Genomic DNA, 19,835 nt, shown 5'->3' with positions numbered 1-19,835 from the left:
CTCCAGCATTTGTTCTTTGTAGATTTTCTGATCATGCCCATTCTAACTGGTGTGAGGTGATACCTCATTGTAGTTTTGATTTGCATTTCTCTAATAATTAGTGATGTTGAGCAGCTTTTCATGTGCTTCTTGGCCATCTGTATGTCTTCTTTGGAGATAATATCTATTTAGATCTTCAGCCCATTTTTGGATTGGGTTGTTTGTTTCTTTAATATTGAGCTGCATGGGCTGTTTATATATTTTGGATATTAATCCTTTGTCCATTGATTCGTTTGCAAATATTTTCTCCCATTCTGAGGGTTGTCTTTTGGTCTTGTTTATGGTTTCCTTTGCTGTGCAAAAGCTTTGAAGTTTCATTAGGTGCCATTTGTTTATTTTTGTTTTTATTTCCATTACTCTAGGAGGTGGATCAAAAAACAACTTGCTGTGGTTTATGTAAAAGAGTGTTCTTCCTATGTTTTCCTCTAAGACTTCTATACTGTCCAGTCTTACATTTAGGTCTCGAATCCATTTTGAGTTTAGTTTTGTGTATGGTGTTAGGGAGTGTTCTAATTTCATTCTTTTACATGTAGCTGTCCAGTTTTCCCAGCATCACTTATTGAAGAGACTGTTTTTTCTCCATTGTATATCTTTGCCTCCTTTGTCATAGATTAGTTAACCATAGGTGTGTGGGTTTATCTCTGGGCTTTCTATCTTGTTCCATTGATCTATATTGCTGTTTTTGTGCCAGTACCATGTTGTATTGATTACTGTAGCATTGTAGTATAATCTGAAGTCAGGGAGTCTGATTCCTCCACCTCTGTTTCTTTCCCCTCAAGACTGCTTTGGCTATTCGGGGTCTTTTGTGTCTCCACACAAATTTTAAGATGATTTGTTCTAGTTCTGTAAAAAATGCCATTGGTAATTTGATAGGGATTGCATTGAATCTGTAGACTGCTTTGGGTAGTATAGTCATTTTCACAATGTTGATTCTTCCAATCCAAGAACATGGTATATCTCTTCATCTGTTGGTATCATCTTTAATTTCTTTCATCATTGTCTTATACTTTTCTGCATACAGATCTTTTGTCTCCCTAGGCAGGTTTATCCCTAGGTATTTTATTCTTTTTATGGCAATGGTAAATGGGCGTGTTTCCATAATTTCTCTTTCAGATTTTTCATCATTAGTATATAGCAATACAAGAGATTTCTGTGCATTAATTTTGTATCCTACAACTTTACCAAATTCATTGATTAGTTCTAGTAGTTTTCTGGTGGCATCTTTAGGATTCTCTATGTATAGTATCATGTCATCTGCAAACAGTGACAGTTTTCCTTCTTCTTTTCCAATTTGTATTCCTTTTATTTCTTTTTCTTCTCTGATAGCCAAGCCTAGGATTTCCAAAACTATGTTGACTAATAGTGGTGAGAGTGGACATCCTTGTCTCGTTCCTGATCTTAGAGGAAATGCTTTCAGTTTTTCACCATTGAGAATGATGTTTGCTGTAGGTTTGTCGTATATGGCCTTTATTATGTTGAGATAGGTTCCCTCTATGCCCACTTTCTGGAGAGTTTTTATAATAAATTGGTGTTGAATTTTGTCAAAAGCTTTTTCTGCATCTATTGAGATGATCATATGGTTTTTATTCTTCAATTTGTTAATATGGTGTATCACATTGATTGATTTGTGTATATTGAAGAATCCTTGAATCCCTCAGATAAATCCCACTTGATCATGGTGTATGATCCTTTGAATGTGTTGTTGGATTCTGTTTGCTAGTATTTTGTTGAGGATTTTTGCATCTATATTCATGAGTGATATTGGTCTGTAATTTTCTTTTTTTGTAGTATCTTTGTCTGGTTTTGGTATCGGGGTGATGGGGGTAGCATAGAATGATTTTGGGAGTGTTCCTTCCTCTGCAAGTTTTTGGAAGAGTTTGAGAAGGATGGGTGTTAGCTCTTCTCTAAATGTTTGATAGAATTCACCTGTGAAGTCATGTGGTCCTGGACTTCTTTTGTTGGAAGATTTTTAATCACAGTTTCAATTTCATTACTTGTGATCGGTCTGCTCATATTTTCTGTTTCTTCCTGGTTCAGTCTTGGAAGCTTATACCTTTCTAAGAATTTGTCCATTTCTTCCAGGTTGTCCATTTTATTGGCATAGAGTTGCTTGTAGTAGTCTCTTAGGATGCTTTGTATTTCTGCCGTGTATGTTGTAACTTCTCCTTTTTCATTTCTAATTTTATTGATTTGAGTCCTCTCTCTCTTTTTCTTCATGAATCTGGCTAATGGTTTATCAATTTTGTTTATCTTCTCAAAGAACCAGCTTTTAGTTTTATTGATCTTTGCTATTGTTTTCTTTGTTTCTATTTCATTTATATCTGCTCTGATCTTTATGATTTCTTTCCTTCTGTTAACTTTAGGTTTTGTTTGTTCTTCTTTCTCTAGTTCCTTTAGGTGTAAGGTTAGATTGTTTACTTGAGATTTTTCTTGTTTCTTGAAGTAGGATTGTATTGCTATGAAATTCCCTCTTACAACTGCTTTTGCTGCATTCCATAGGTTTTGGATTGTCGTGTTTTCATTGTCATTTGTCTCTAGGTATTTTTTGATTTCCTCTGTGATTTCTTCAGTGATCTCCTGGTTGTTTAGTAATGTATTGTTTAGCCTCCATGTGTTTCTCTTTTTTACGTTTTTTTCTCTGTAATTCATATCTAATCTCATAGTGTTGTGGTCAGAAAAGATGCTTGATATGATTTCAATTTTCTTAAATTTACTGAGGCTTGATTTGTGACCCAAGATGTGATCTATCCTGGAGGATGTTCCATGTGCACTTTTGGATGGAATGTCCTATAAATATCAATTAAATCTATCTGGTCTACTGTGTCATTTAAAGCTTCTGTTTCCTTATTTATTTTCATTTTGGATGACCTGTCCGTTGGTGTAAGTGAGGTGTTAAAGTCCCCCACAATTATGGTGTTACTGTCAATTTCCTTTTTTATAGCTGTTAGCAGTTGCCTTATGTATTGAGGTGGTCCTATGTTGGGTTCATATATATTTATAATTGTTATATCGTCTTCTTGGACTGATCCCTTGAACATTGTGTAGTGTCCTTCCTTGTCTCTTGTAACATTCCTTATTTTAAAGTCTATTTTATCTGATATGAGTATAGCTACTCCAGCTTTCTTTTGATTTCCATTTGCATGGAATACCTTTTCCATCCCCTCACTTTCAGTCTGTATGTGTCCCTAGGTCTGAAGTGGGTCTCTTGTAGACAGCCTATAGATGGGTCTTGTTTTTGTATCCATTCAGCAAGCCTGTGTCTTTTGGTTGGAGCATTTAATCCATTCACGTTTAAGGTAATTATTGATATGTATGTTCTTATGATCATTTTCTTAATTGTTTTGGGTTTCTGTTTGTAGATCCTTTTCTTCTCTTATGTTTCCCACTTAGAGACGTTCCTTTAGCATTTGTTGTAGAGCTGGTTTGGTGGTGCTGAATTCTCTTAGCTTTTGCTTGTCTGTAAAGCTTTTGATTTCTCCATTGAATCTGAATGAGATCCTTGCCAGGTAGAGTAATCTTGGTTGTAAGTTCTTCCCTTTCATCACTTTAAGTATATCATGCCACTCCCTTCTGGCGTGTAGAGTTTCTGCTGAGAAATCAGCTGTTAACCTTATGGGAGTTCCCTTGTATGTTATTTGTCATGTTTCCTTTCCTGCTTTCAATAATTTTTCTTTGTCTTTAATTTTTGCCAATTTGATTACTATGTGTTCAGAATGTTTCTTCTTGGGTTTATCCTGTATGGGACTCGCTGCACTTCCTGGACTTGGGTGGCTATTTCCTTTCCCATGTTAGGGAAGTTTTCGACCATAATCTCTTCAAATATTTTCTCGGGTCCTTTCTCTCTCTCTTCTCCTTCTGGGACCCCTATAATGCAAATGTTTTTGCATTTAATGTTATCCCAGAGGTCTCTTAGGCTGTCTTCATTTCTTTTCATTCTTTTTTCTTTATTCTGCTCCACAGCAGTGAATTCCACCATTCTGTCTTCAGGTCACTTATCTGTTCTTCTGCCTCAGTTATTCTGCTATTGATTCCTTCTAGTGTAGTTTTCATTTCAGTTATTGTATTGTTCATCTCTGTTTGTTTGTTCTTTAATTCTTCTAAGTCTTTGTTAAACATTTCTTGCATCTTCTCGATCTTTTTCTCCATTCTTTTTCTGAGGTCCCGGATCTTCATTAACATTATTCTGAATTCTTTTTTGGAAGGTTGCCTATCTCCACTTCATTTACTTGTTTTTCTGGGGTTTTATCTTGTTCCTTCATCTAGTACATAGCCCTCTGACTTTTCATCTTGTCTATCTTTCTGTGAATGTGGTTTTTGTCCCACAGGCTGCAGGGTTGTGTTTGGGTTTTTGTGTTGTTGTTGTTGTTTTTTATTCAAACAGAAAGTCACAAATATTATAATCATCCTCATCAGTTCACTCAGTCCCATGTAATTAATTTCTTTTTCATCTTGATCTTTTGTTAGCACTTTTATGAATTCATCAGTTTTCCATTAGAGTTCTGAAAATGCTTATTTGTTCAGTTCATCAGTATAGTCAGTTACCAGAAACCTGTACTTGTCAGAGTCTTTTACATGAATTCCTTGAAGATCAAACCTTTTTATAGGAACATTTTTGCAAAAGCATCAGAGTACACCCAGAACTGTCTGTAAATGACAAAAGACTTAAAAATGACCATGGTTAAAGATTTGCTGAAAGTTTATAATAATGCAATTGACAAGGAAATTTAGTTATTTCTGAGATATACATTTTAAAGTAATAACTATAATTATGACTTATAACATTATACCAGAACATATAAGAATTTTAGAAATTTCATGTAATGTCTGAAACATTTATATTAACATATTTTGATACAAAGAACCCAAAGAAAGTTTAGTATTAGCTGTTTTGTTTGTTTGTTTATACTGCAAGTTCTTATTAGTCATCAATTTTATACACATCAGTGTATACATGTCAATCCCAATCACCCAGTTCAGCATACCAGCATCCCCACACCACCGTGGTTTTCCCCCCTTTGTGTCCATACTTTTATTCTCTACATCTGTGTCTCAACTTCTGCCCTGCAAACTGGTTCATCTGTACCATTTTTATACGTTCCACATACATGTGTTAATGTACAATAGTTGTTTTTCTCTTTCTGACTTACTTCACTCTGTATGACAGTCTCTAGATACACCCACGTCTCAACAAATGACTCAATTTCCTTCCTTTTTATGGCTGAGTAATATTCCATTTTATATATGTACCACAACTTCTTTATCCATTCATCTGTCGATGGGCATTTAGGTTGCTTCCATGACCTGGCTATTGTAAATAGTGCTGCAATGAACACTGAGAATGTGTCTTTTTAAATTCTGGTTTACTCTGGGTATACACCCAGTAGTGGGACTGCTGGATCATACGGTAATTCTATTTTTAGTTTTTTAAGGAACTTTTTTTGATATTGATCTGCATGAGTTGCTTGTATGTTTTGGAGAATAATCCTTTGTCAGCTTCTTCTTTTGCAAATATTTTCTCCCATTCTGAGGGTTCTCTTTTCATCTTGATTATGGTTTCCTTTGCTGTGCAAAAGCTTTTAAATTTCATTAGGTCCCATTTGTTTATTTTTGTTGTTATTTCCATTTCTCTAGGAGGTGGTTCAAAAAGGATCTTGCTGTAATTTATGTCACAGAGTCTTCTGCCCATGTTTTCCTCTAAGAGTTTGATGGTGTCTGGCCTTACATTTAGATCTTTAACCCACTTTGAGTTTATTTTTGTGTATGGTCCTAGGGAGTGTTCTAATTTCATACTTTTACATGTACCTGTCCAGTTTTCCCAACACCATTTATTGAAGAGTCTGTCTTTTCTCCACTGTATATTCTTGCCTCCTTTATCAAAGATAAGGTGAACATATGTGTGTGGGTTTATCTCTGGGCTTTCTATCCTGTTCAATTAATCTATATTTATGTTTTTGTGCCCGTACCATACCATCTTGATTACTGTAGCTTGGTAGTATAGTCTGAAGTCAGGAAGCCTGATTCCTCCAGCTCTGCTTTTCTTTCTCAAGATTGCTTTGGCTATTCGGGGTCTTCTGTATTTCCACACAAAGTTTTTGTTCTGGTTCTGTGAAAAATGCCATTGGTAGTTTGATAGGGATTGCATTGAATTTGTAGATTGCTTTGTGTAGTATTGTCATTTTCACAATGTTGATTCTTTCAATCCAAGAACATGGTATATCTCTCCATCTACTTGTATTATCTTTAATTTCTTTCATCAGTGTCTTATAATTTTCTGCATACAGGTCTTTTGTCTCCTTAGGTAGGTTTATTCCTAATAGTTTATTCTTTTTGTTGCAATGGTAAATGGCAGTGCTTTCTTAATTTCACTTTCATATTTTTCATCATTAGTGTATAGGAATGCAAGAGATTTCTGTACATTAATTTTGTAATCTTCTACTTTACCAAATTCATTGATTAGCTCTAGTATTTTTCTGGTAGCCTCTTTATGATCCTCTATGTATAGTATCATGTCATCTGCCTCTATGTATAGTATCATGTCATCTGCAAACAGTGACATCTTTACTTCTTCTTTTCCAATTTGGATTTCTTTATTTCTTTTTTTCTCTGATTGCTGTGGCTAAAGCTTCCAAAACTATGTTGAATAATTGTGGTGAGAGTAGGCTACCTTGTCTTGTTCCTGATCTTAGTGGAAATGGTTTCAGTTTTTCACCACTGAGGACGATGTTGGCTGTGGGTTTGTCATATATGGCCTTTATTATGTTGAGGAAAGTTCCCTCTATGCCTACTTTCTGCAAGGTTTTTTATCATAAATGGGTGTTGAACTTTGTTGAAAGCTTTCTCTGCATCTATTGAAATGATCACATAGGTTTTCTCCTTCAATTTGTTAATATGGTGTATCACGTTGACTGATTTGTGTATATTGAAGAATCCTTGCATCCCTGGGATAAACCCCACTTGATCATAGTGTATGATCCTTTTAATGTGCTGTTGGATTCTATTTGCTAGTATTTTGTTGAGGATTTTTACATCTATGTTCATCAGTGATATAGGCCTGTAGTTTTCTTTCTTTGTGACATCTTTGTCTGGTTTTGGTATCAGGGTGTTGGTGGCCTCGTAGAATGAGTTTGGGAGTGTTCCTCCCTCTGCTATATTTTGGAAGAGTTTGAGAAAGATAGGTGTTAGCTCTTCTCTAAAAGTTTGATAGAATTTGCCTGTGGAGCCATCTGGTCCTGGGCCTTTGTTTGTTGGAAGATTTTTAATCACAGTTTCAATTTCAGTGCTTGTGATTGGTCTGTTCATATTTTCTATTTCTTCCTGGTTCAGTCTCAGAAGGTTGTGCATTTCTAAGAATTTGTCCATTTCTTCCAGGTTGTCCATTTTATTGGCATAGAGTTGCTTGTAGTAGTCTTTTAGGATGCTTTGTATTTCTGCAGTGTCATTTGTTACTTCTCCTTTTTCATTTCTAATTCTATTGATTTGAGTGTTCTCCCTCTTTTTTTTTTGATGAATCTGGCTAATGGTTTATCAATTTTGTTTATCTTCTCAAAGAACAAGCTTTTAGTTTTATTGATCTTTTCTATCATTTCCTTCATTTCTTTTTCATTTATTTCTGATCTGATCTTTATGATTTCTTTCCTTCTGCTAACTTTGGGGATTTTTTTATTCTTCTTTCTCTAATTGTTTTAGGTGCAGGGTTAGGTTGTTTATTTGTGATGTTTCTTGTTTCTTAAGGTAGGCTTGTATAGCTATAAAATTCCCTCTTAGAACTGCTTTTACTGCATCCCATAGGTTTTGGGTGGTTGTTATTTCATTGTCATTTGTTTGTAGGTATTTTTTGATTTCCTCTTTGATTTCTTCAGTGATCTCTTGGTTATTAAGTAGTGTGTTATTTAGCTTCCATGTGTTTGTATTTCTTACAGGTTTTTTCCTGTAATTGATGTCTAGTCTCATAGCGTTGTGGTCAGAAAAGATACTTGATACGATTTTAATTTTCTTAAATTTACCAAGGCTTGATTTGTGACCTGAGATATGATCTATCCTGGAGAATGTTCCATTAGCACTTGAGAAGAATGTGTATTCTGTTGTTTTTGGATGGAATGTCCTATAAATATCAATTAAGTCCATCTTGTTTAATGTATCATTTAAAGCTTGTGTTTCCCTATTTATTTTCATTTTGGATGATCTGTCCATTGGTGAAAGTGGGGTGTTAAATTCCCCTACTATGATTGTGTTACTGTTGATTTCCTCTTTTATGGCTGTTAGTATTTGCCTTATGTATTGAGGTGGTCCTATGTTGGGTGCATAAATATTTACAATTGTTATATCTTCTTCGTGGATTGATCCCTTGATCATTATGTAGTATCTATCTTTGTCTCTTGTAATAGTCTTTATTTTAAAGTCTCTTTTGTCTGATATGAGAATTGCTACTCCAGCTTTCTTTTGATTTCCATTGCATGGAATAACTTTTCCCATCACCTCACTCTCAGTCTGTATGTGTCGCTAGGTCTGAAGTGGGTCTCTTGTAGACAGCATATATATGGGTCTTGCTTTTGTATCCATTCAGCAAGCCTGTGTCTTTTGGTTGGAGCATTTAATCCATTCACGTTTAAGGTAATTACCGATATGTATGTTCCTATTCCCATTTTCTTAATTGTTCTGGGTTTCTTTTTGTAGATCCTTTTCTTCTCTTGTGTTTCCCACTTAGAGAAGTTCCTTTAGCATTTGCTGTAGAGCTGGTTTGGTGGTGCTGAATTCTCTTAGCTTTTGCTTGTCTGTAAAGCTTTAATTTCTCCATCAAATCTGAATGAGATCCTTGCCAGGTAGAGTAATGTTGCTTGTAGATTTTTCTCTTTCATCACTTTAAATATGTCCTGCCACTCCCTTCTAGCTTGCAGAATTTCTGCTGAAATATCAGCTGTTAATCATATGGGGATTCCCTTATGTTGTTGCTTGTTTTTCCCTTGCTGCTTTTAATATTTGTTCTTTGTATTTAATTTTTGATAATTTGATTAATATGTGTCTTGGCGTGTTTCTCCTTGGGTTTATTGTGTATGGGACTCTCTGTGCTTCCTGGACTTGATTAACTATTTCCTTTCCCATATTAGGGAAGTTTTCAACTATAATATCTTCAAATATTTTCTCAGTCTCTTTCTTTTTCTCTTCTTCTTCTGGTACCCCTATAATTCGAATGTTGGTGCGTTTAATGTTTTCCCAGATGTCTCTGAGACTGTCCTCAATTCTTTTCATTCTTTATTCTGCTCTGCAGTAGTTTTTTCCAGTATTTTATCTTCCAGGTCACTTCTCCATTCTTCTGTCTCAGTTATTATGCTATGGATTCCTTATAGAGAATTTTAAATTTCATTTTTTGTGTTGTTCATCTCTGTTTGTTTGCTCTTTAGTTCTTCTAGGTCCTTGTTAAACATTTCTTGTATTTTCTCCATTCTATTTCCAAGATTTTGGATCATCTTTACTATCATTATTCTGAGTTCTTTTTTCAGGTAGACTGCCTATTTCCTCTTCATTTGTTAGGTCTGTTGAGTTTTTGCCTTGCTCCTTCATCTGCTGTGTGTTTCTCTGTCTTCTTATTTTGCTTAACTTACTGTGTTTGGGGTCTCCTTTTTGCAGGCTGCAGGTTCGTAGTTTCTGTTGTTTTTGGTGTCTGTCCCCAGTGGCTAAGGTTGGTTCAGTGGGTTGTGTAGGCTTCCTGGTGGAGGGAACTAGTGCCTGTGTTCCGGTGGATGAGGCTGGATCTTGTCTTTCTGGTGGACAGGTCCACGTCTGGTGGTGTGTTTTGGGGTGTATGTGGTCCTATTATGTTTTTAGGCAGCCTCTGTGCTAATGGATGGGGTTGTGTTCCTGTCTTGCTAGTTGTTTGGCGTAGGGTGTCCTGCACTGTAGCTTGCTGGTCATTGAGTGGAGCTGGGTCTTGGCATTGAGATGGAGATCTCTGGGAGATTTTCACTGTTTGATATTACATGGAGCTGGGAGGTCTCTTGTGGACCAGTGTCCTGAACTTGGCTATCCCACCTCAGTGGCACAGCCCTGATGCCTGGCTGGAGCACCAAGAGCCTGTCTTCCACACGGCTCAGAAGAAAAGGGAGAAAAAGAAAGAAAGAAAGAAAAAAGATAAAATAAAATAAAAATTGTTAAAATAAGAAATAATTATTAAGAAAAAAAAATTAAGAAAAAAAAATGGACAGACAGAACCCTAGGACAAATGGTAAAAGCAAATCTATACAGACAAAATCACACACAGAAGCATACACATACACACTCACAAAAAGAGAAAAAGGGGAAAATATATATATATATATTGTTGCTCCCAAAGTCCACCTCCTCAATTTGGGAGGATTCGTTGTGTATTCAGGTATTCCACAGATGCAGGGTACATCAAGTTGATTGTGGAGATTTAATCCGCTGCTTCTGAGGCTGCTGGGAGAGATTTCCCTTTCTCTTCTTTGTTCGCACAGCTCCTGGGGCTCAGCTTTGGATCTGGCCCCACCTCTGCGTGTAGGTCGCCTGAGGGTGTGCTGTTCGTCGCTCAGAGAGGACGGGGTTAAAGGAGCAGCTGATTCGGGGGCTCTGGCTCACTCAGGCCAGGGGGAGGGAGGGGTACAGTTGCGGAGCGAGCCTGCGGCTGCAGAGGCCAACATGACGTAGCACCAGCCTGAGGCGTGCCATGCGTTCTCCCGGGGAAATTGTCCCTGGATCCTGGGATCCTGGCAGTGGCGGGCTGCACAGCCTCCCCGGAAGGGGGGTGTGGATAGTGACCTGTGGTCGCACACAGGCTTCTTGGTGGTGGCAGCAGCAGCCTTAGTGTCTCATGCCCGTCTCTGGGGTCCGCACTGATAGCCGCGCCTTGCACCCGTCTCTGGAGCTCCTTTAAGCAGCGCCCCTAATCCCCTTTCCTCGCGCACCAGGAAACAAAGCGGCAAGAAAAAGTCTCTTGCCTCTTCGGCAGCTCCAGACTTTTTCTCAGACTCCCTCCCGGCTAGCCGTGGTGCACTAGCCCCTGCAGGCTGTGTTCACGCTGCCAACCCCGGTCCTCTCCCCGAAGCCCGAACCTCAGCTCCCAGCCCCCGCCCACCCCGGCGGGTGAGCAGACAAGCCTCTTGGGCTGTTGAGGGCTGGTCGGCACTGATCCTCTGTGCGGCAATCTCTCCGCTTTGCCCTCTGCAACCCTGTTGCTGAACTCTCCTCCGTGGCTCTGAAGCTTCCACCTCTGCCACCCGCAGTCTCCGCCCATGAAGGGGCTTCCATCAGTGAAGTGGAATCCTAATAGAATCAATCTTACTTTTGAAGGGTAAGTGAGATAATGCTCAGACAGGACGGGGTCTGTCTTCACAGCTCCCTCCCACTGGTGCGGGTCCCGTCCCTATTCTTGGTCTCTGTTTTTTCTTTTTTCTTTTGCCCTACCCAGGTACATGGGGAGTTTCTTGCCTTTTGGGAGGTCTGAGGTCTTCTGCCAGCGTTCAGTAGGTGTTCTGTAGGAGTTGTTCCACATGTAGATGTATTTCTGATGTATTTGGGGGAAGGAAGGTGATCTCTGCGTCTTACTCTTCCACCATCTTGAAGCTCCTCCAGGGAGTGTTCTAATTTCATTCTTTCACATGCAGCTCTCCAGTTTTCTCTGCGCCACTTATTGAAAAGGCTGTCTTTTCTCCATTGTATATTCTTGCTTCCTTTATCAAAAATAAGGTGACCAGGGCTTCCCTGGTGGCCCAGTGGTTGAAAGTCCGCCTGCTGATGCAGGGGACATGAGTTCGTGCCCTGGTCCGGGAAAATCCCACATGCTGCGGAGCGACTAGGCCCATGAGCCATGGCCGCTGAGCCTGCACGTCCGGAGCCTGTGCTCTGCAATGGGAGAGGCCACAACAGTGAGAGGCCCGCGTACTGCAAAAAAAAAAAAAAAGCAGACCATATGTGCGTGGGTTTCTCTATATAAATTTTTATCAAGGATGAGCGTACACTACACATCATAACCACCACCAAGGTCCATAGTTCACCTTAGGGTTCACTCTTGGTGTTGGGTTTGAACAAATGACATATACCTCTCATTGTGATATCATACAGGGTATTTTCACTGCCCTAAAAATCCTCTGTGCTCTGCCTATTCATCTACTCCTGCCCCTGCCCAGCACTGATCTTTTTACTGTGTCCATAGTTTTGCCTTTTCCAGAATGTCTTATAGTTGGAATCATAGTCTATGTAGCCTTTTCAGATTGGCTTCCTTCACTTGTAATACACATTTAAGTTTCCTGCATGTCTTTTCATAGCTTGACAGCTCATTTCTTTTTAACATTGAATAATATTCATTTGTCTGAATGTACCAAAGTTCATTTATCCTCTTACCCCCTGAAGGACTTCTTGGTTGCTTCCAAGCTTTATTATGAATAAAGCTTCTATAATAATCCATGTGCAGGTTTTTATGTGGACATTAGTTTTCACTTTTGAGGGGTAAATACCAAGCAGCATAATTGCTGGATGGCATGGAAAAAGTATGTTTAGTTTTATAAGAAATAGCCAGACTGTCCTCCAAAGTGACTGTACATACCCTGCTTTTCTTTTTCCATGTCTTTTACCATATTCACAATGATGATATGTTTATTTCTGTGTTTATTTAATATTTATCTCCATAACTCTGCAAGAAGAGACACCCTATTTTTTTGTTCACTGCTCTGCTTCCACTGGGTAACACAGTGCCTGATAAAATCCACTCAAAGATTATTCGCTGAAAGAATAAAAGAGTTATTTTGTGGCTGTGTGACACTATAATCTACAGGTCTTTGGGGAAGTTAGTCTGGGTATGGAGTGGAGAACAGAAATCAGGAAAACACAAACTTCCACCCATCTTCTTTCCTTATTATTTCATAACCATAGGTTCCTGTGTTCAAGACAAATCTCTACTGAGGCAAGCTGAGAAAAGCCAGTTTCTCTGTTCTCTTGCATTCATAATCCAATATCAGTTCCTCATCTGTGAAACAGGGACATATCTTCTCTGCCTAGTGTCTGAGGTCATGCTAGTAGATCTCTTAAGAGATATTCCTACCCCAGACTGTAATTTTGCAATTCTCTGTCCAGAAGCCTAGTTTTCCTACTGACAAATTTGTAACTAAGTAGCTTACTATAGAGGTTAATTGCATAGAAAACGTAATTCGCGGACCATCAACTTTTTTCCTCCCATGTTTCTGCTATTAGGCTACCATGAATGCTTGCCTTAAAAATATCCTTCAAATATTGAGAAGGAAGGAAAAACAAGGAGAAATCTAATACGTGACACATCCATAATCTGGATTGTTCGCTGCGTAGAAAGGAGAGTTGATGTTGCCCTAGAGAGAGGGTGCACACTAATTGGAGCCATGGCCACGCAGCCTGAAGAGTGAAACAAACCGTCTCTCTTGTAGCAATTCCAGCCCCATAACAAGAAAGAGATGGGAGACAGACGGGCGTCCTCCTTAGATTCATAAACCAGTTGAGCTGGAGGGGACTTCACAGTCCTCCGTCCACGCACAAATGTTCACTTTTGCAGGAGCAAAACCACGCGCTGAGAACTTGAACTCAGGTGTCCATGCTGGTGATCCAGAGCCCCTCTAGGGCAGCATTGCCACAGATCCAGACAATAAAGGGTTAGAGTTGATTTTGCAAAATATTTCTTTCTTGCCTCCCAAACCCAAGTTTGCCCCATCAGCAGTGACAGGCAAGTTATATCTGATCATGATGCTGTCATCAGGATGTCAGGGGAAATCTTCGATCCACACCCACCCAGAAAGCTTCTCATTTGAATCTTGCTTTGGATCAAATCAGAGAGTCAGAGGTGCTCCATTTTTTAAACCACACACCTACAACATGTCTTTGAGTCAGCAAGACCTCTCTCATACTCCAGGATTAACTGTTTCCACTCCAAATGAGCAAAGGCATATGACCCTGTCTGGTCACAAATCTCCTTCATGACACATTTTACTGCAGGGACTGGGGCAAAAAAGTGTCTCTCTCTAATCATCATATCCATCCAATAGGGTGCTTGCAATTTACTTGGTCTCACACTTAGAGAATAGGCCCAAAAAAGACATTTCTTTTTTTTCCTTCTTCTCCTGGGCAAATGGAGTCAGGCACTGGGGCTAGGGAAATAAATATCAGAATAACTTCTCTACTGAGATCTCATTCATTTTGCAAATAATTCTGACACAAAGTCATTTTAAATTATTAAAGTTCTAAAAATATGGTTTGGGAATCATGGTTTGGGAATCTGGTTTGGGAATCTAAAAATATGGTTTGGGAATCTGTCTCTGACAGAAGGACCATAGGTCCAAGTGTCTAGAGGTGAAAATTCACTGATGAATCATTCTCTCCTCTCTCCATCCCTCTCTCTCTCTCTCTCTCTCTCTCTTTCACACACACACACACACACACACACACACACACACACACACACCAAGTTATTCTCACAGTATGTTACAACTTAGGAAAGTGCTGCTCCATTGAAGAAATCTAACTATTAAGGGGAGGGTGGGACAAATTGGGAGATTAGGTTTGACATAAATACACTACCATATGTAAAATAGATAGTTAGTGGGAACTTGCTGTGTAGCACAGGGAGCACAGCTCAGTGCTCTATGATGACCTAGATGGGTGGGATGGGGGTTGGGGTGGGAAGGAGGTCCAAGAAGGAGGGGATATAGGTATACATATAGCTGATTCACTTCATTGTACAGCAGAAACAAACACAACATTGTAAAGCAATTTTACTCCAATTAAAAAAAAAGAAATATATTAGGATGTATGGAATATTCAGAAGAGATAAAGATATTCTAAATTAAGCACAGTGTGGTCCACATGAACTCAATTCTACCTGCCAGGGTCACTGTTTATAGACAGACAACTAGGATCCTTTATTCTGCTACATAAACAGTGACTTCTCTTTGGATTTCCTGCTGCTGATTTGTGAAAAACATTGCCTGAGCTACCAGCAGGGCTGCTAATTGAAGAGCTGAGCAGGTTTTTCCTTAAGTCAGGATGACATGGTGAAACTGGGCACATTGCCTCTGCTCCCCAAGCATCCTTTGGAAAGCGTGCTCTCCTTCACATAAATTAAACTTGCACAGCACAGCAGACAGAAGGCTGAAGGTCAAGCGGTAAATTCCAAGAGCTAAGACATGCTTTACTAACTAAATTTCTGTGTTCTACTGTGCCTCTGCTTAAATGAGGCAAAACACCAGGAGTAAAGAAGAGAGACTCACAAACTCAGGAAGAGCTGAAGAATTTGGTCAGGATTGAAGGAAGGATGCTCCCTGGCTGGGAACTAGCCCCTAACTATTTGTTGAGCATTCACAATAAGCCAGATAGATAGACAGATGATAGATATTTAATTTCACACAGTAATGTGTATACATACATATATGTATATAGCGTGTGTGCATATATACATATGTATACATTTCTGTAACTGATGTGAAAATCAAAATTCAGAAAAGTTTAGTAACTGTATTGGTTTGTCCCCAAATTAGAACTTGAAGCAAAGGCTTGAGTGCAGATAATTTATTTCGAAGCAATTCTAGTAAACCGGAGTGAGGGAGAGGGCAGAGCGGTTCAAGAAAGGAAGGTAGAGCTAACAGAAACCATGTTATTGATCTGGTTACTGCTGTGGGCAACTAGGCTTAATGTCACTGGAGACTTTGAGGAACTGTGTAGCTAGGGCCCTAGCTTTGGAGGAGACCCTGGAGGCAGGAAAGCTGGTAGACTGATGGAGCTAACCTCTGAGGGCAATCTGTGTATATGGACCTGTCCACCAGAATTACAACTGAAATCAAAGGTGGGCTGAGTGGAAATGATGCTGGGTACAAATTCCTGTTAGACTGACTGACCTGCCCGACTTAAAAACCGATGCTGTCTGTGCTCTATCATGTTATTTTTCTAGGACTGGGCATCAGCAGTATCAGGACATCCTGTCCTTCTTAGGTATCCATCCTTAGCCCATTCCTGCAGGTCCTTGCTCTTAGGTAGATGTCAAGCCTTAGCTGAAGACAACTTATAATTTTCCCCATGCCAGGAGTTCTTCAGTTTTAAGAGAGGACTCTGGAACAGCTTTCTTGAGGTACACTAAGTACACAGCTTTTCATCATATGGTGTTCTGTAAGCCCAGGATGAATGACAGAAAGCCATAATAATGTTAATGTCTGCACCAGATGGTGAATTAGACTTAGATGTTAAAGGAAATTCCAGACCCAGGATTCTACTCCAGTGTTTCATGGGTAAATTCCTATTTATGCTTGTATGTGCATATATGAATGTTGACTTATCTGGGAGCAAATTACAGTGTTCAACTTGTTTTTTCACCCAGCAATGTACTTTACAGATTGTCTTAGTCAGTTTGGTCTGCTATAACAAATCTACCATAGACTAGGTGGCTTAAACAACATTTACTTCTCACAGTTCTGGAGACTTGGAAGTTTAAGATCAAACTGCTAGAAGATTCAGTGTCTGGTGAGAATCCACTTCCTGGTTTGAAGATGGTGGTCTTCTCCTTGTATCCTCACATGCCAGAGTACAGAGAGAGATGAGGCAAATTCTTTTGAATCTTTCCTTATAAGGCATTAATCCCATCACATGGGTTCTCCCGTCATGACCTAATTTCCTCCCCAAGGCCTCACCTCCAACCATCACATTGGGTTTTAGACTTCAACATATGAATTCTGGAGAGATTCAAATGTAACATAACATAACATAACATAATACAGATTAATCATTTTATATTAGCATGTATCTCTTTTAACATTTGGATACTATTTCACTATATAAATAGTGCATGGTTTAATCAGGTTCCTCTTAAATTTATATTGCGTCTAGTTTTTTGCTTCATTAAACATGCTTTCACATATATCACAAGTGTATCTGTAGGATAAATTCCTAATAATTGCTGGGAAAATAGGTATATGTATTGAAATTAATGGGTATTGCCAAGTTATCCTCCCAAGATGTCATACCAATTGATAATCCCCACAAAAATGTATGAGTGTGTGTATTATCACCTCCTCATCAAAAACATTTCTCATCGATCTTTTGATCTTTAGGGAGCCTTCTTTTCATTCTGACATTTTTCTACTTAATGATAAATATTAGGAATTGCTATTCTTTGCCCTGAAAATCATAGAATATGACCTTCACCCAATGTCTTCACACTATTTCTATTTGTCTCTATATCCATCATTGTACTAATTAGCTTTGGCTGTGTAACAAACCACCCCTAACTTAATGGTTGAAAATAACAACCATTTATTTAACCCATAGTTCTGCAGACTGGCCATTTAAGGTGGGCTCAGCTGGGTGGTTCTTCTATCCTGGGTGAGCTCACTTTTGTAGGTCATTCTAGGTTGTTCATCTCTGCTCCACATGGTCTCTCCTGCTCCTGGAGACTAGCTTGGGCTTGTTCTCATGGAAGCTAGCAGGGTTCCAAAGGAGAGAGTGGAAGTATGCAAGATCTCTTGAGACTTGGACTTAGAACTAGCACAATGTCAATTCCAACACATTCTATTTGTTAAAGCAAGACCCAAGGCCAGGCAGACCCAGAGAAGTGGGAAAAGACCTTTGCTATTGACCTTTTTATAGGAAAATTTCAAATTCTCAATTTTAGAATGAAGACACGCATGATTATCTTGGGCCACTCTTTCATTTTATAAACGTGAAAATGAGATTCAAAGTGGATGAGTGACATTCAATGTCACACAGCTTGTTAGTGAATATATCCCATTCCTATAGTCAGTTGACCCAACTGGACAATATGGTAAAGGAATAAAACCAATGAGACAACCCATGGAGGAGGCAAGATGAGTCGTTAGTGCTGAAAATAATGAAAATTTCTGGTTCATCTGCTTGCCCAGGGTAAATCATGAAAAACTGCCCAGCCTACACTTCAAGCCACATTACCACAGCATCTCCTCAGAGAGCCTGTTCTTTATTGAGAATTAAATGATTTATACCACACAGCCTGTAATTATAGGCATCTTCTAAAGACCTCTTCAAGACTAATGGCATAGGTATTGAAACACTCTGCTATGAGCCAATTTGGGTTTTTCAAAACAGAAAAAGGACACAAGGGACAGCAATCTTCAGTAATGTTGTCATTTTTCACTAATACACCAAGAAGAATGTGGCAGTTCACTGCATGCAATTCATCTTTGTTTTTTGTATACATTTTGATGAGCTTTCTTAAATTCCCTTGGTAAATAGCAGATATTATGGGCTCTTTATTAAAACTTGGAAGCAATTATGCATAAAATGAAATATGATGAGTTTCCAACAAGCCCAACATCACCATTAATAAGAGTGTTTCACTAACACAGGTTACACTTGTTGATTTTGCTGAGTTATATTTTTATACTTCACAGTTCTGATTTGAGATTTTTAAAAAACAAGCTACCCAGTAGGCAGAGTACATAATTCATAACAAGAAAGAACAAAGATCCTTTATATTAGCTATTCCACAGAACCTACAGCTTCAGCCTCTTTTTTACCTAACCTCAGGGTTGAAAGGAGTGTGTGAGCAGTTTATGATAAGTTTTGCTCTTTTTTAATTTAAAATTTTACCTAACACCTGAATTCTCAGGGTAAAAATTAATACAAAGTAGAAATAAGAATAAATATTAAAAGTGATCTTCACCCCTATATCCCACCTCTATCCACTTCAAATGCCACTCACTGACTAAGAGGTCAACACTGTTTGCAATTTACTATATAACTTTCAAGGTATTTTTCTTTGTCTTCGCATTTGTAATATAAACATATAAAGGTCTTCCTTGTTTTACAGAAACAGCATTCTCCTCTACATTTTTGTACTTAATTTCATTTTTTATATTAATCATACATCCTACAGATCTTTCCATTCTGTTATATGTAGAAGTACATTATTTTTTTCACTGTTACACAGTATTTCATAGAAAGGAAGTATCATAATTTGACTTTCTCCCTACTGATGGGCCTATAGACTCTGATTATTTTTTACTATTACAAGTAATGCTACAGTGAATATTCGTGTGTGTGCGTGTGCATGTGTGTGTGCTAATGCTTAAGTATTTCTATAGTCTATATCCTTGAAATGGAATTTCTGGGTAAAGGGGATAGGCATGTTAAATTCAATCAATTTTGTCAAATTGTATTCAAAAAAGTTTGTATAAGTTATATTCTGTGTTCAGTGCAGGCAAGATGGGTCTCAGAAAGCCCTGGAGTCAAACAGGCAGGGTTCACATCCAGCATCCACCATTTCCTGGGTAGTGACTTGGGAAGTTACCCAAGCTCTTTGTGCCTCAGTTTACCCATTGCTAACATAAGACTAAGGCACATTTTAAAAATATCTTTGAGAGTTTTAAAATATAGTGAATTGAAATGGATATTCCTGGCCTATGGCTGGTATGCAGCTTTCCCCAAAGGTAGTAATCTAGTTTTGAATAAATCCTCCCTGCAGAGCTTGTTGGCAACACAGATTTTAGGGCACCACCCCCAGAGATGTGACTGGGGTGACATGAAATGTGGCCCCAAAAGTCATGCTTTTTAACAAGCCTGCCAAGAGATTTTAGTGTACTTTATCTTTGGACCACACTTTGAGAATCACCTCTTAACTAGATAAGTTCCATTTCCACTGATGACTTCTGCCTACAAAACAGAACTTATAGATAAATAGACCATTTCCTGTCCTTATTTCTAGCTGTCTGTCTCTATCCTTTCCAGTGAGAAAGAGCAAATGAGCCAGGAGCCGGGATGGGCATATCTGCACATATAATTTGTTAACCAGACTTTGGAATCCCATG

Source organism: Pseudorca crassidens, chromosome 20 (assembly GCF_039906515.1).
Source record: "Pseudorca crassidens isolate mPseCra1 chromosome 20, mPseCra1.hap1, whole genome shotgun sequence".
Taxonomy (NCBI): domain Eukaryota; kingdom Metazoa; phylum Chordata; class Mammalia; order Artiodactyla; family Delphinidae; genus Pseudorca; species Pseudorca crassidens.
This window is presented reverse-complemented; position numbering follows the sequence as displayed.